This window comes from Rhamphochromis sp. 'chilingali', assembly GCF_963969265.1.
Source record: "Rhamphochromis sp. 'chilingali' genome assembly, chromosome: 6".
NCBI classification, from domain to species: Eukaryota; Metazoa; Chordata; class Actinopteri; order Cichliformes; family Cichlidae; genus Rhamphochromis; species Rhamphochromis sp. 'chilingali'.
In genome coordinates this window covers 10,435,376-10,452,246 of record NC_137933.1, presented here as the reverse complement: position 1 = coordinate 10,452,246, position 16,871 = coordinate 10,435,376, and the positions used below count along the sequence as shown (strand labels likewise).

Genomic DNA, 16,871 nt, shown 5'->3' with positions numbered 1-16,871 from the left:
CATTTAACATTTAGCTAACAATTTGCATTGTTAGCTAACAATTCAGCTGTTGGTCATATTTTTGACAAAACCCCAGCAAAGTAGCAAATTCAGAATTTTAGCTAGATACTGCATTTCAGCAATTAAATATTATGCTTATTCAACAAATTATGTATTCTCTATCCTATGATCTGACAATAACAACCATTATTAGGAGCTAATAATGCCATTTCTTTCCTTTTGGTTCTCTGTTAATTGTTAACTTTTCCACTCAAACTTGTTCAGATCATTAATTATCTTTCCACGTATTCCCCAGCTACTGAAGCAGTAGCTCTTGGGATCCTTGTACCCCTTGTTGGGAATCACTGAATTATTCTACTATCTGATGCAGCAAAGGCAACCGCATAGGCAGCATATGCTTGTTTGATTAAAGTCTGTAGCTTGAGACTTAAGGATAAAGACGGGTGCAAATTGGTTTGAGACTTATTACATGTCATTGCAAAAAGAAAACGGCAAAAGAGGCATGAAAGAAAATAATTTCAGATAGAGCTGCATTTGCATCATATGCTGTATTTGGAATGACAAAAAACACCTTTGTTACTGAGAGCACCCGAGCTAGTATTTGATCTAGCTCCACAAAGCCAGATTCTATCTTGCAGTCCTAGTTTTTGCTAAAAGATTTAAGACTGAAAAACACCTAACTCAGCCCAACCAAGATAAGGCAGGCAATTGAGAAGAGAGAAAAGACTGGAGCACACAGACTATAATGGAGCAATGGTAATGGATTTCTATAAAACACATCAAAAATGATGAATGCAATGAGCAGATTAACGTGTCAAACATCAGATATGCTGCAAAATTGTGTTTACATAATGGTGTGAGTCAAGGCATGTCAAAACTGGGCTGGGTTAGAACCACAGATTGTTTGTGGTAACTGATTGTTGATATAACTGTGCTGTTAGCTTAGGATTTCATATTAAAAGTAGCTCTTTTTCTCAGCTCTTTTTATTAGCAAAAATATTTAATACCTTCTCTCAGGTTAATACAGTACAATTACAGCAACTGTTTCTTTGTTGCCTGGTATAGTTTCTTTTATGAACGTCACACTGACAGGTTGAGCTAATAAACTCACATTTATGAATCAGACCATGATGTGTCTGTAAAGATAAAGCAGCTCCAGTAAAATAGGGTGCAAAAACGTATAGGCTATCAAATATATGTTGCTGGTATGGATTGGATAAAATTGATCACAGCCTGATCCTACTCTGGAAAATTCCAAACTTTGTGAGCTGCTGCAGTACCACATTACAGAAACTTTATCTCTGGAGGGCGTGAGTCTACCTTTGATTAATCTCTGCTATTTAGGAGTACTGATCCCAGGACTTTGTGCCTGCGAGGTAACAGTGGGGCTTTTTAGTCCACCTCAGACCGATCCAGAAGCAGACCTTGATGGATAATTTTCAAGCTCCGGAACAGCTGCAATGATTTTTGAGTCTAAACTCCAGAAGCAAAGTGCACTGACAGCTCGGTGAGTGTTACGCTCATTCATTCAGGTTGAGAAGTGTGTTTGCTCAGTCAGATGTAGAAGGGTTCATGATGATGTGTAGGTGAAGGAGCAGAGACATGCCAATCACTCAGTGAACAACCTGCTTGAGAAAACACTTGTCTCAAGCTAATGCCTATTGATCACCATGAGCAAGATAAAATTGTGGGGCACGTTGGCATGAATCCACCCTAAGGAAAACAAACTATTACAGTACAACAACACACACACAGACACACACAACACAAAAACACTTTAGGTAAATCTGTGCTATTTTGGCAGCCGCATTTCTTGTATCGTGTTTAAAAAGGTGAATCTTGAGGAATGATGATGTGAAGCAGAAGAATTTCTCGAGTAAAATTTAGAACTTTAAGGACACTAAGTGCTCTTCAGGTATTATTTCTGGTCTCCGTTAGTATGGTTAAGTTTATAATCACTACTGACCTAATCTATGTACAGACAGGTCAGTGAAAATAGATTTCAGGCACACAATCAACTGAGTTGTGATCTTGACCCTCAGTTTAGGGATCTGCCCTAAATTAGATGAGACCCACCGTGGTATGAAATGCTCTGATCACCTAATGGGCAAAATCTGCTATAAATCCGCACCATTACAGTAATAGACTAACTGGACTGTAATCACAAAATGACTGTAGGTTCCCATTAAGCTGATGCAAATGAGTGGCTTTATAATTTGATTGTCAAGTCAAATGCAATTTCTATCAACAGTGAGCAGACTGTATTTATTAGGGAATGGCAATAATGTTTTTTTTTCTTGTCACTTTGGATGTGCACTTTTTTCCTTTCTCTTGACCTTGTAAAATAGCTCTTGGTAAAAAATGAACCCTGGTACTATTTGCACTCTTCACCCGCTTTTATCATTAGACTTTAGCGATGTGACTGCTATCGTTATAAGGTTTGAGACTGAGATTCGTTATCCACACACGCACACACACGCACAGCCAGTTACACATGCACAGGTGTCTCATGAGGCCTCCTTGCAGTGTTGCACTTTCCTCTGGATATGCTCAAACAATATACACGAGCTCGAGGGGCTTGGAAGAGGGCCAGGCTCGTCTCCTCGATTTTGGGTCATAAATGCGGCCTCTGCCGAAGGACTGCAGGGCCTTTTAAAACAGGGCTCAGCTTGATTGGACACACTTCTGTTGCTCCCTCCCAACTGCTAGCAAGCCAGCTGATCAGAGAGGCAGAACAAAGCTGGTCTCTTACAAGCCAGTCCGCTCTCAACCTATCGTACAGTAAACAGGATATATTATTCCTTAAAAGAAAAAGAGTGGTTTTGCTTCGCCAGTGCTAGTAGACAATGGAAACGTATCTCTGTGAAGACAACGGCCTGGAATTTTGTACTACAATAAAAATAATCTATGGAATATGTTCAGCACATTCTTGAGAGGAACCCAGCACCCAGCACCAGGATCGGTGATGGAAAGGAGCGAAATGGAAATCGATGGGTCAGGATAAGGTGGAAGAAGTTCAAGTGAGAGCATTCTGCATACGGCCTCGCTCACACTGGTGTTTTGAACGTCTAATTTGTCCATGAATATTACAACGCGCACCATTTGGCTCATGAATATGAAATAGATGGAACCACAGGCTCTCCCCATAATCAACAGTCGACACACACATAGTCCGTCGTCGGCTCTCGAGCTCTGCGGAAGCATTTTCTCCACCGCGTTTAGCCAATCGTGGCCGATCACAGCTTCAGCAGAATGTTAGTGCTGGTACAAACTGTCTGCGAATAACGTGTGAACACAGCATCCGTTGTCGACCAGGGATATTTTAGAGGAACGCAAGCACTCTCCCCACTCCATTTGTCTCTCCTTTCTGTCTGTCTCCTCTGCAGTCACAGACAAGTGGCTTTTGCAGTGTGTGACAGTCCCAATTCCTTACCACCAACTTTGATGATCACGGAGCAAAAATATGATTGTAATGTTTTATTTACTGCTGTTGGATAAACAGCAAGCTCACTGGAGAAACAACACTGAAACACGATGCAGAGCTGAAATGCTAATGCACCAGCAATCCCTGCCCATCCGTTTACCCCGCCTTAAGCCGGATGGCTGTGCTCCAACATGGCCATATGCCCCTTAGCCTAGCTGCTCTACGCTATATTAAATGACTCATGATACATAGTCTACATATCCTCACTACACAAGAATGAGAAACAGGAATGGGGGATACTGGTAGAGTTTGCCTGGCTCATAGCAACAGTTACCGTGAAGTAAATTGCATCCTAGTTTTGGTCTTGGTGCATTTCTGTCATTATATATCATTATACGAGTTGTCTGTGTGATAAACTTATAGCAATATGGGATTGTGGAAATTACCAAACGCAAATTTAAGAGACTAGAGCTTTGTCTTTTTCTTTGCCCGTTTGCTTATTTTATCTGAAAAACATTCAATTTACTACCATATGTTCCCAAAGAAACGCGTGAAACTGAAATTCAGTCTCCTTTGGCATTTATCACAGAAACTGCTCACTCAGTTAATGGCGTGAACCAACCTACACAACCTTCGCATTCCTTTTGATTTTGATTTACAAGAAAACATGATCAGATATTTTCAGACCTGACTTGATGATCTAGTTGTTTACTCTGCTTACTTTTCGTGTCAGAACAGACATTGTATCTTGGCGCAAAGAAGCATTTTTACCCAATCAGATTAGAGGACTGCCATCCTTCCACCAATTTTCTTAACCGCTTATCCAGCTCAGGGTCATGAGGAGGGGGACTTGGAGCCGATCCCAGTCTTTATATCACAGGGGCTAAGAGGACTTGTTAAGTAAAATAACTGCAAAACATGTGGTAGGTACTGTAGTCAAGCAGTGCCTTCTTCCTTTACAAAATTAATTGGCTCGCGTTGTTGATCATATTCATAACTGAGGTGTGAAAACGATAAAGACTCGGGTCTCCACCTCAGCTCGTGTCACTATTTTTCCAGCACGGATAATTGAAGTCCGTACAGCGGGAGCTGGTTGGGCGAGCTTGCAGTGTTTTTGCTTCAACTGTGTAACACACATTTGCAGCGACAGAAGCAGCTGAGAAGCACTTAGAAGTAGATTCTTGGCAATGTATCTAAAAGGTTCACATGAAGAATACTGTTTTCGCTTAACCCAAGTAGTAATAACCCGTGCACATCATTTTGTATATCGCCTAAATGCTGACAAGATGCCAGTGTTTGAGATCTCTGTGATCGCCCTGAAAAATAGAGAGTGGATAGTTTTAATTTTATCTGTCATGCATTTTGGTTTTTGTTCTTTTACATCCACACACAGGCAGAAAATTAAGGTAGACTCTCATGAAGGAGTGCACACGTAGTGTTGCTGTCAAAATGTCCTTCACTAATCTCAGTATTTTCAGAGCGGTCAGCAATGATTATATTTCGGAGATTTTTTTCCTGTATTCCTCTTTTATTGGAGGAATACAGTGAGGTCCCAATTTATTTTGGTGTCCTGGTAACTCCAAATTAAAGCCATAATGTTAAAAGAAATACACATTTTAAACATTCACTGACAAGACCAAGGAGTCCTGCAACAGATGGCACTACCCCCACAGAGCCCCGCTCTCAACATGGAGTCAGTTTGAGATTACATGAAGAGGCAAACACAACTGACATGCCCAACACTACACAGGAACCATGGAAAGTTGCTCATAACAACCTGCCTGACAACCACCTTCTGAAGCAGCTCACACAAAATACTCATTTGGATTAAGGGAGTAACCAAAGCTGCCGGTGACATTATTTCTGAGAGCACCTGTGCTATGGTTTTGGCGCATACATTTACTGCTCAGTGCTATATTTCACCGTGATTTATAGGTGGTCACCAAGAGTGGTGCTACTTGCTGCTGGTGCTGAGAAAATTTTAATCAAACCGGAGCAAAGGAGGGGCTTAATTCTAAACCACGTCAAGGTCAGACTGTCAGTTCTCTTTCCACTGAAAGTGATACAAAACATTTGTAGGATACTTGTTTTTTTTGTTGAAAATGAAAGATATTTACTAATTGCATAGTTACAATAAGCAGATTTACTACATTTAATGACAAATTTGACCAATTGCGCAGCGATATGAGCTGATATGAGCTATGCATGCACTTGTGCTGAATGTCAAAGGAACACTGGAAACACACTATTGGAATAAAAACAGCAAGAAAAATGACTGGGATGTCCCCATCTGTACTGATGTAAAAAGATTACAGGACACATGGAACGAGGAAAAGATCAAATTGTTTTACAACTATCCTTTATCCTAAGTATCCTTTGGATACTTAGCCAAGTCTTAATACATTTCATAACAAATGAAAGAGACTTTGTGTTATAATTGAGGATACAAGACACAAAGAAAAGCAACATGAGAGGCTTTTCTCTTTCCTTTCCTTTGAATGTGAAGGACAAAATGCTCTTGTCGCAAACAATGAGGTTCACCAATAATGCATTAGTGCGAGGCAACAAGGGAACATGATGTTCTCCCAGCTTTGTTCAACCCTGGAAAACCGTGTTGGTGAAAAGAAGTGTTGTCGTAAAAAACAAAAGTGGTGGGATTGGTGGGGAGGGGTTGGAGAGGCAACTCCAAGCGACACAATAAACAAGATTCCCTTCTCAGTTTAGTAGTGTTTGACTTGGCGCCAGTTACTGGGGTTTCAGTTTTGCCAATTAAGCCAATCTAGTGTATTCCAGCAACTACAATCTGAGCCTTTTGCCAAAGCATTAATGAACTAGATATTGATTTAATTCTTACACCCCCTTATTGTATCATGAATCACTGTCTGCTCCTTGTGAGTTGTAACATGAAAACCCAGGCACGCATGAATTAAGTAACGCTCAGCTATTTTCATCAAGTACATCTGAGCCAAAAGAACTGGCAGGAGATAAAATGTATATTAATATGTGGGGAATTAGATAAATAAGGGAAAGTTTGAAAGACGGAGCCGGAAAGACGAGGGTGTATTAGACATGAGAGAGATAGAGACTCATCATGACAGTCATCACTTCAGCTATTATCCCTAATTCTCCAAGGCAATATCTCAGTAAGGCGGAGTAAATTTGAGGCTGATAAGCAGACAATGAGATTTGCCCGCACTTTGAGGCAAAGCCCTTCCAAGGGCTTGCTTTCACCTCCACTTGGTCTAAACTTGATACATCAAATGGCAGAATACTCCAACGGCTCGCTTTGGTCTACTTTGGCTTCTGCTATCTAGCTGTGTTTTGAAGCATGGATCCAGGTACAAACTTGTGCGTGGGACTTGAGTCTGTCTTCTCTGACCTCTGTGATTTTCAGTCTAATTAGCACTATGAGCCAAACCACAAATTTCTTATGACATAAAACGATGGGCTCTGACTAAATACCTTTGCTTAACACAGAAGATTTTTTTGGGCTGCATCACTTTGGCCTGAGACTGAAAGATCCTGGCAACTATCAGGATGAATAACCATTAATAATCTCCAGCGGTTCAATCATAATAAACTCAGACTTTTCTTTTAGGACCAACATATGTGATTGTTTGGCTTTTTGTACAATGTGTTGACATACAGATTGCAGTGTGATGAACACTGGGGAGAAAAATGACTGATAGTGAGGCAAAGGTCTTCACTGGTGCAATACTTCATGTAGTCATACTTCATGTATTCATAGATACCATGTAGTAATAGAAAAAGCTTTTGCTTCACTTCAGGCCAGAAATATGCAGTGCATGCACTTCATATTCTCACTATGTTCCAGACTCCTCTTAGCATCATTTACTGCCAAAAATATGGCCAAAATTTACAAGATTCTAAATATTTCCACACTTTTCCCCCCTCCCATGACTCTAGTTTTTCAAATTACAGCTGCTGTCTTCTACTAAGCCTTACCTTCAAACACATCCTAGAATAGTGTTTAATATTCAGAACATAGGTTTTAGGTTGACCTAACAGTTAACTCCTTAGGGCACATGTCAAATAAGCAAAAACATAGAGTCCCTGATTTAATTTTCAGCTGGTGTCCTGATGTGTTTCTCCTTATTTATTTATTTTTTTTGCTCAACCGCTTCCAATAAAGCTTCAAAAGACAAAGGAGTTAATGAATTCTTTATAGATTAGCACTAGCAATTTAAACAGATTACAACACTACATCACCTCAATCACATTAACAAATGAGTTGTTCTCTTTCTGAATACTGTATTTTATTTTATTATGTGATGATTTTCCATCTGGCTGCAAGATTATTTGCAAACTACTCGGCTGAAATGAATGAAACTTGATGGAGGAAACAGCAGTGGGGTGGCCAGGTTATGTTGGGTTGCACATCATATTTAAGCCCTAAAAAAGGCTTTTATTTTAATTTTGATGAGTGTGTCTCATAGCGCAAGAAAATCAAAAATTCCCTCTCTGAAAATATTTGTCTACTTCAATACATGCAACCACACTCATGTGGGAGTTGTCCTGATCGCCAACACCCTCCACAAGGAGGTTAAGTCACAGAAGGTCATGGCTGAAAAGGTTGACTGTTCAGCGAGCGCTGTATCAAAGCATAGTAATGGAAAGTTGAATGTGGTGGGAAAACGTGCACAAACAAGAGGTGTGACCGCAGTCACAAAAGTCAATTCAAGAACCTGGGAGAGAGTCATGACGAGTGACAGGTTCAGTTCATTGAAAGTCACCACGCACTGGTATCTTCAAGAGACAAAAGTCTGATTGCTGTACCACTCCTGAACAAGAGACAACATCAGAAGTGCGTTACGTGGGTTAAATAGTTACAGAAAGGAAGTCCTCTTGTCAGATGAAAAGTAAATTTTGTGTCTCATTTTGAAATGAAGGGCCTAGAATTCTGTAGGAAGAATGGAGAGGAACCGAATCCAAGGCGTCTCAAGTCCAGTGGGAGGTTTCCGCAGTCTGTGATGAGTTGGGGCGCGATGTCATCTGCTGGTGTTGGTGGTGGTTGTTCACTGTGTTTTCTCAAGTCCAAAGTCAATGCAGCACTTCATGCTTCCATCTGCTGATAAACTTCATGAAGATGCCTGGTTCCCTCTTCCTGCAGGACTCTGCTGCTGCCCACGGGGCCGAAAATGTTTTGCTGACCATGTTGTTATTGCGCTTGATTTGCCAGCCTAGTGGGCTTCAGTAGAGCCACAGCAGTGCCACAAGCTGATTGCCTCAATGCTGCATCTCACTGATGCAGTAACTCATGGTAAAGGAACCCCAACCAAGTATAAATGAGCATAGTTTCTACGAGGTGGACATTTCTGTTTTGTAAGTCCTTCTGTGGTTGATTTTAGGAAATATTCTAATAATTCCAGATAGAGGATTTTTGATTTTTAGTAGCCCTTATCATCAAAAGTAAAACTGAAATGAGAATGAAATATTTTAGTCCATTTGGAATGACTATAGACTATTAGAAGGTTTACATTTTTTAATTTCATTTTTAAAAAGATCGACACTGAATATTGCATCAGCATCATAGAAACAGACTCTAGCACATGTTTTTACTTAACATACAAGCTGGGAACATTAACGTGTACGCTCTCTGGATTGGATTTAGTTTGGTCATCCTTAATAGCACCCATTAGAATTTGGTGCTAAATCCAATCACTTTCCTTAAAATTGCCAAAAACTTTGTAATCTTTAGAAGAAGGTGTGTCCTCTGAATACTCTTGCAGTTCATTACTATTTTAAATCTATTATCACATCTAATAACCAGTTTCAATTTCAGCAATAAAAAGGTAAAATAAAGTTACCTTTACTATGAGACATAAACACACACATAAAATCACACTCCAACAGTCTCAAGGTTTTCCAGACAAATAACATGAAGTATTCATTCAGCAGTTTTCAAGTCTGTAGAGGCCCAGATATCTTGAACAAAACTGGCCCAAATGTAGCTGGATTTTCTTAGATGTATGGTTCTCTTTCAAATTTTAATGACTACGGTTGGTCTTAAAGTTACCTGCTGTGTGCTGAGGGAGAGCTGTTTGAACAATAAAACGTTTTACGCTATGCTAACTGGTAGTGTAATAAAATACAGAGTATTAAAAAAAAATTAATTTGACGAACTGGTTAATTTCATCATCTTGGGACTGAAATAAACACACTAATGAGAACATCGCTGCAAATTCCCATAAACATCTCCAATGACTTCCAGAGTTCTGTGCTTTCTTGTAGGCTGCTGTGATGTGCCTTTACTTGATTTGTACAGAATTACATATACTTATGAAACATTTTTTTTAAATGAATAAATAAATAAAGCAGTAAAGTAGCTGAATAAAAGCCATAATTGCCTTTAGGGCATTATTTACGGTGATTATGTATTCTTCAGCAGCAGGAGGTGGAATTCAGCTGCGTCTCATATCACAGAAAACAATGTTGACTTAAGCTTTACCTGTATATATGTAGATTGTTAGAAACCTGTAGCAGAATCTGTAAAGGTCATTATGTCATTTCGAGAAAGCGGCTCATTGCTGCTAGCAGGCAGAAACATGGTACCAGTAGCCCGAACATACTCTTTCTATCAGAGGCTCTCAATGGAGTTGATGGCTGGCTCCTGCTGCAGGCCACTGCAGACACATGGCACACAACACAGATGGTGAAATAAGGCACCGACAGCCACAGTCAAAACAATTACAACATTTGTGCCATAAGTTATGATTTTTAATTTTTTTATTTTTTGCAGGCCTCAACGCCGCCGTTCTACATAAGCCACAAGCAGCCGTAATGAGCAGGCAGTTAGTTCTACAGGCACACACGCAGATGCAGCGTCTTCATACATCACCACACTAATATTTGTTGATTTAGAAATGCAGACTTGTGAATGACACAGAGCAGGATTCGCTGAATAATCCCCTTTCTGGTGCACAAAGGCATAACTTAAGCTGCTACAGTGAATACTAAGTCTCTCTCCAGCCTGGCATGCGTTGGACTCTTTCACACCCGAGCAGTCCAACTCGCTCAGATCAGCCTTGTCTCTTGACTCGACACAAACACATGTTTTGTGGAGGTACTACTGGAAAGATACAGAGTGCAATCTATCAAAATGGAGCTGGCTGGAAGTCATTCTAATCTCCAGCCGCGACCCACTTACATATTTACGTCACACGGATACGTGCTTTAAATATACATATAGAAAAGCAAACAATCCTTCTGTATTATTTAAGATATAACACAAAGCCCTGGGGCGGACTGTGCTGTGTGTGTGTTTTTTTCACTTTACCCAGACAGGAGCTCAGCCATAAATGATTCCCATATCAAGCAGAGATATATGCAGACGGGCAAGGCGACGATATAAATTGATGAAACAACAAAACGTATTCCTCAAAAACACTGACTGACTCCATCAATTGCCAGAAGCTTAAGTGTAATGGAGAAGATAGTCATTTGAAAATGAATCAGCAATTTTTTATTTTTATTTTCTTGCCGTTGTCAAGTTGAAAGAAAAAGGCTTTAAAAACAGGCATTAATCTACCGCAGTAGCTTCAGCTTCAGAGTCTTGAAAATGTCTTGAAAATGTCATGCTGAAATCAGATTGAACTTTGTGGGGTTGACCCATAACCTGAGGATTTGGGGGAATTAATTAGGAATCCTAGTTTGGATGACTGGACATTTAACATCTAAAAGACTGGAGAAAAAAAAAAGAAGACATTTATTCCACACGTGTTTGTGTGTTTTTGGGTGTGTGCGACTGGTCCTTCAAATTACTCCGTGATTAACATCCTACCATGCTTAGTGCTGCGTGTAGCAACCATGGGCAGACCCAGTTGCTCATTATTTTGGTTCCTGTGGCTTAAAGAAAAAAAACATTTAATCAGTGGATAGATTGTGGAGTTTCTGTAATGTACATTAGTTGACTTAATGAAGTTTGAAAATTGGAAAATGCAAAGAGAAAACTGTGAAACAACACAAGCGCCTGAGCAAAACAGAGACACGCGTGCCTCCGCTGTGTCCACCGTTTCCAAAAGCAAGGAGAGAAAAAAAACCCCACACAGGCGAGGCAACATGATTCAACCTGCTGCAAATGTTTGTTGGGGGAGTAAGGAGGCAGCTTAGCAAAACGATATTTAAGGAGGGAAGTGACGGTGAATCTGAATCACGTAAACTCCTTATTACAAACAAGCTCTTTTATGCAGCAGGTTGGATGAGAACAAATGCATCGCTTTAACGAGGAGAGAAAAAAAAAGATCTGAGGTGGTTAGATGAGTCACCGTTCACCCTGTTTTGAACCAGTGGTTTCATGCATGCGTGACATGCATGAAAAGAAATTTATTCACCCAAGTGCTTATTTCCTACAGCGAAGGCTTCTGTCAGAGCTGCTCTGGTGACTGGTCTTGGCATGCTTTATGTCCATTTGGTCCCTTAGTAGGCAGGTAAATGCCAGAACTGACAATGCTTGTCGGGGTGGTCATATTTCTCGTGCTTTGGGTGTTTCTGGCCTCATAACCGAGGAATACACAAGGTGATAAACCCAAATCTGCAGGACAACCTAAGACCCCCCCCCCCCCCCCCCCCCCCCCCCCATTCATTGCTTTCGAGCACTGAAACCAAACACAGCACTACAGCTTTTCCCATAAAAATGATGCTGACCATCTTTAAGGTTCATATGAACTTCTGGTGGGAAATACAACTCTCCAGCTGAGCTTCAGGTTTCCTTTTTTTTCAGAAACTAAGAGCTCGCTGTTACTCCTCAGGTGGCCCAATGCCCTATTGAGACACTTACTTGTGTGTGGCCTTAATTTTAGCACTTACAGCACACTCCAATAACAGGGTATCTCCAGATTTCACAAACAGAACTACACATGGAGGAACTTGAATTTTAAAACTGTAAAACAACTGTTGCAAATCACTTAGAAAGGAGTACGGTATGTATATATATATTTAAAGTATAGAGGGCAAACTGTATACTCTACAATAACCCAGATTTCAAAATAGTTGGGAACGCTGTTTGAAGAACAGATGGGAAAAGAAAGGAGGGATTTGGAAATCATCTGAACCCCATTTGACTGGCAATAGTAAAACATGACATGTCAAATATTGAAACTGAGAAATATTAAAAATGGCAGGAGAGATTTCAAATTTCAGATTAAAAAAAAATGCTGTCGATGAATGTGGTGTTGTTTCATCTACAACGCCAAGTTAAAACTGGAATTTACAAAGAAAAAAAAACTTGTACTGAATGAACAAATACCATCACAATCAAGTTGCGATGGCATGGTTAATGTGCACATCTGGAAATGCATTTTATCAGTGAAGGATACATACAGGTGTTAGAGCAACATATGCCTTCTAGGACAGTTCTTGCTTAATTCAGCAATACAATGTCAAACCCCATTCTTCAAATGTAATAGTTGCACAGCTCTGTATTCCAGGTGCTAAACAGGGCGAACTGCATTCCTGTGGCTCACTGAAAACAACTAACAAATTATGAAATGGAAAAATACAACAAAGAAAGAAACACTTTGCTTTCAAAACTTTAGTAACTTTAAGAAAAAGGGTGACAGAAAAAAAAATTAACATTTGCCTGACCCATGTTTCTTGCAACGAGGTAGTTGCATTGTAATGATTTCAAGACATGACATGTTGTCTTTATGCTAAGTATAGGTGTTCCTTTTTGCTTATACTTCAACACTGAGTCAACTTTCTGGTAAGCAGGTTTGTATAAACTACATGCTGGGAAGTACACTTGCAACAACCTGACTCTTTAGCAACCTACTGATCATAAAGAACAACTGCACCAGTGCTTACCAGAAAAGCCTATTTAAGTGTCTACTCGTGAAAAATGTTACATCAAACAACAGCACATATGAGGTATCGTATAATGGGAAGGCTCTGCCTATATGTGCATGCAAATTTGTGTTAACCAACCCTGAATCACAGACTCATTCACACTCAGCCCGTGTCCTTCATTTTACAGGCATGCTGTAAAATCGCCAGAAGTGAATGTGGATGAGTGTAGTTGAGAGGGAACCGGTTCAGGTTTAAGTGGACTGCTTTTAGCTGATGCCTGCACCAACAATGCCAGCTCCATGTGCCTATTTCAACCAACACACATGTATTTTCAGCATCAGGGCATTTTCAGCACCTCCCACTGATGGACAGCTCCTATTCAATTTGCTTTCTCTTTGAAGACTGCATTACTAAAGCTACTTAAACCCAACAAGTCCTTCAAGATTTGACAGCTTAGATTTTAAAATGCTGCTCTATACTTTCTCTGACCTGCTCAGGCTGTGTTAGGGGGAGAATCAAAACCTATTTTCTGCTCGAGCTGTATCACTCACGAGTTGCTTGGTTTGAGATACACTGGGTCACCAGTATAAGCACAGGGAAAAGAACAAAAAACATAAACGAGCATATTTTATACAATAAAGCATGACTCAAACCTCCAACTCAAAGCGCCCTTCGACTGGACCAGCCAGCCCACCTGGCCAATCCGGCGCCGTTTTTGCTGCAAACGTGTATGCTGAGAATACCTGAACTGAATTTGAATTACCATATGACGTCGGCCTTTTTCTAGCTTTAATGTCCTATTGGCAACGGAGACTACACAGACTCACGGTGTCTACCGAGCGCTCAAACACACGATTTGGTGCATCAGTTACCCCCACATCTCCTCAACCCCCTTTCCTATCTATCTTTATCCCTCTCTCTATATAGCCCATATGTCTCACACACACAGACACACACACAAATCCAGAACGCACACAATCGCTCACACCCGAAAGAGAATGCGACAGCTACCGTAACCCATAGAGAAAGAAAGAAAAGAAGGACGTATGAACGAATATTTAAAAAGTAGCTTTCCTTACATTGAAGTCTGCCAGCAAACCAAATTGCGGGTTAAATGGCGATGGGAGATTAGTCTACATGGGGATGCACAGCACCACATCACACCAAACGGGCTGTATTGGAGTGAATTCAGTGAAATACTTACGCATTTTCTCGAATAAAAGAAATTGAGGTTGATCGAATGAAAAAGCAGCAGGGCCCTGGTCCCCGTTTTCAAGATTTGCAGTACGACCGAGGCACAAATCTCCATGTGAAAGGGATTAGAGGCTGCTGCAGTCCGCGTCTTTTCTCGATCACAAGTCAAAATGTTCGCCAGCGAAAAATGCCAAACATTCAGAAAGAGTTGCGTGGATCTGCGGTGCGGCTACCATTCCCTCGGATGCAACGAGCGCCAATGAGCGAGCGGGGGAAAAACGCTCAAGAGGACCAGCAGTAGCCCCCTGGACTTGAAGGTATTCCTCTGGACTTGAGAGGAGGAAATCCTGCAGAGTTTTAGATGGTCAAGTCCGAATAGGCCCCCTCTTCCTCTCCAGACGAGTCACAGTCCAAAACTGACTCCCACCGGTGGTTTCCTCTTTGAAAATCGCCAAACCAAATTCGACCAAAAGAGAGAGAGAGAGGGGGGGAGAAAGGGGGGAAACGCACAAAAGAGAGAGAGAGAGAGAAAAGAAAAAAGTGGACTGATTCTTACAGATATGCCTGTTTGGCTGTGAATTTTTAATAAAGATGAACAAAACCAGTGGAAACACCTGACAGTTAACAATTACCCATTTAAAGCGTTGCTGATAAGGTCAGCGCAGAACGAACGGGGTGCAGAACCGTCCTACAAAAAAAAAAAAGAAAAAAGAAAAAAGAAAACCTGAGGACGCCTATTGGATAAAATTAAGGATATCCGTCCCACCGCGACCATCACAGGCGTCGCATCAGGACAAATGGGTTGTCATAGGCTCCTCTAAGAGCATATGGCATACAGTATTCTCTATTAAGTCAAATGGGAAGATTCTACAGGGTGCTATTTCCCCCTCCCCACATACACACACACAGCAACCCGGCGCATTGATTACATAAGCGCAGCTATTAGTAATAATTCCGCTTGTCAGGGAGCATGTGTCCGATCCGGGTGGTGAGACAGCACCAACATCCTCCGTGTGTTGCAAATAAAGCGCCTTTTTTTTTTCTTGCCCACCGTCTCCTAATGGTCCCCCCGCTCGCTGCAGTCCATGACTGGAATAGTGAGCACGTTGAGATCACGGTCTCCAGGCACAGATCTGGCTCGCGCGCGTGCGTGTGAGCGAATCACGTGTGTGCGCGTGTAGCTAGGCTACTAAGTGTATGCAGGTGCGGGCACGTGTGGGCGAGAGCGTGTTCCCGAAAATCGCCTAGGGACCACTTTAACTTTGACCACTTTGCCTGCGCGTCCATCTGCCCATTTAAATCACACAGCGGTCGTTAATTATCAGGGATCAATAGCATTAACGCAAGCCCAGGTCTAATGTCTCCGTGTACGTGTGTGTGTTTGTGTGTCTCTGCGTGTGTGTGTGTGTGTGTGTGTGTGTGTGTGTGTGTGTGCGCGCGTCGGTACGCGCGCACGTGTGATTCAGTTGTTGATGAGGTAGCCTATGGTTGCCACCTACAGGCGTTATGCTCTATTCAGTCATCCAAAACGGTCTGCATCCACAAATAAACCCACATTCAACCGTTCAACATGTGCACATCCTACCAGCTTTCTTCCACATAAAAAGTGCAGAAAGAATCTGAATTGACCACCATGTTAAAGTCAGTACACATATCTACACACACACATATATATCTTTTCATCATTCCCATCAATGTCATCTTCTTACTGATTTACTGAGTCCTAACTGCCAATAGTGATAAGATGAAATATAGGCTAGGATAGTAGGCAAGGAGCTTTAGTGACTTTCAGACCTACAGACAGACAGAAGTGAGTGTGGTTTCATTTGATCTGAGATGAACCGCCTGTCTCATTAGATGACATAATGAACCACAAGTCAGCTACGTGACAGAGCGGCTCCTGGTCACTGAAGCCAGGCTGTTTTATGAGATTGAGAAAGACAGGGAGAGAGAGAGAGAGAGAGGGAGAAAGAACAAAGATGAATATAAATTAGTCATAATGGTATTGTATTACATGTTGTTTTGATCACACAACAAATCGAATGAGAGCTGTGAGAGAATCTATGTTTAAAGTAAATAGTGACAGCTTATCTACAGAGAGGTGGTGGTGGTGGTTGCGGGGGAAAAACATGGATGCATTTTTAAAGAAACACAAAACAGTGACACTTTCATAAAGCATAACTGAACGGCTTGATGGGTATGAAAATGAGGTGAATTGTGTGCTACGGTCTTCACTGTCAGCACATCAAAAGAGTAACTAAAAGGGATTTTGGACTGGTATTTTAGGCATTGCTCTCAACTGCTATTATACAAGTCACAGTTGCACTCTATGAGTTCAGCTTCCTTATTGATAAATACTCAGTTCTTTATTGATTAATCAAACCAATTGTCCAGTTCAAACCTGAACATAATGATTTCGATTCTTGAAAATATTTTTAAAAAATCCAGT

General features: G+C 41.1%; 1 protein-coding gene across 1 annotated transcript in view; it reads right to left on the bottom strand.

Moving 5' to 3' along the window:
* Positions 1 to 15,182, bottom strand: part of lrrc4cb (leucine rich repeat containing 4C-b) — a 46,806-nt gene extending 31,624 nt beyond the window's left edge. Inside the window, exons 1-2 of the mRNA XM_080884874.1 lie at positions 15,055 to 15,182; positions 14,433 to 14,861 (exon numbers count right to left, since the gene is read on the bottom strand). The gene's annotated coding sequence lies outside the window, so the exon portion shown is untranslated. The remainder of the gene's footprint in view (positions 1 to 14,432; positions 14,862 to 15,054) is intronic.
* Between the last annotated feature and the right edge of the window lie 1,689 nt (positions 15,183 to 16,871).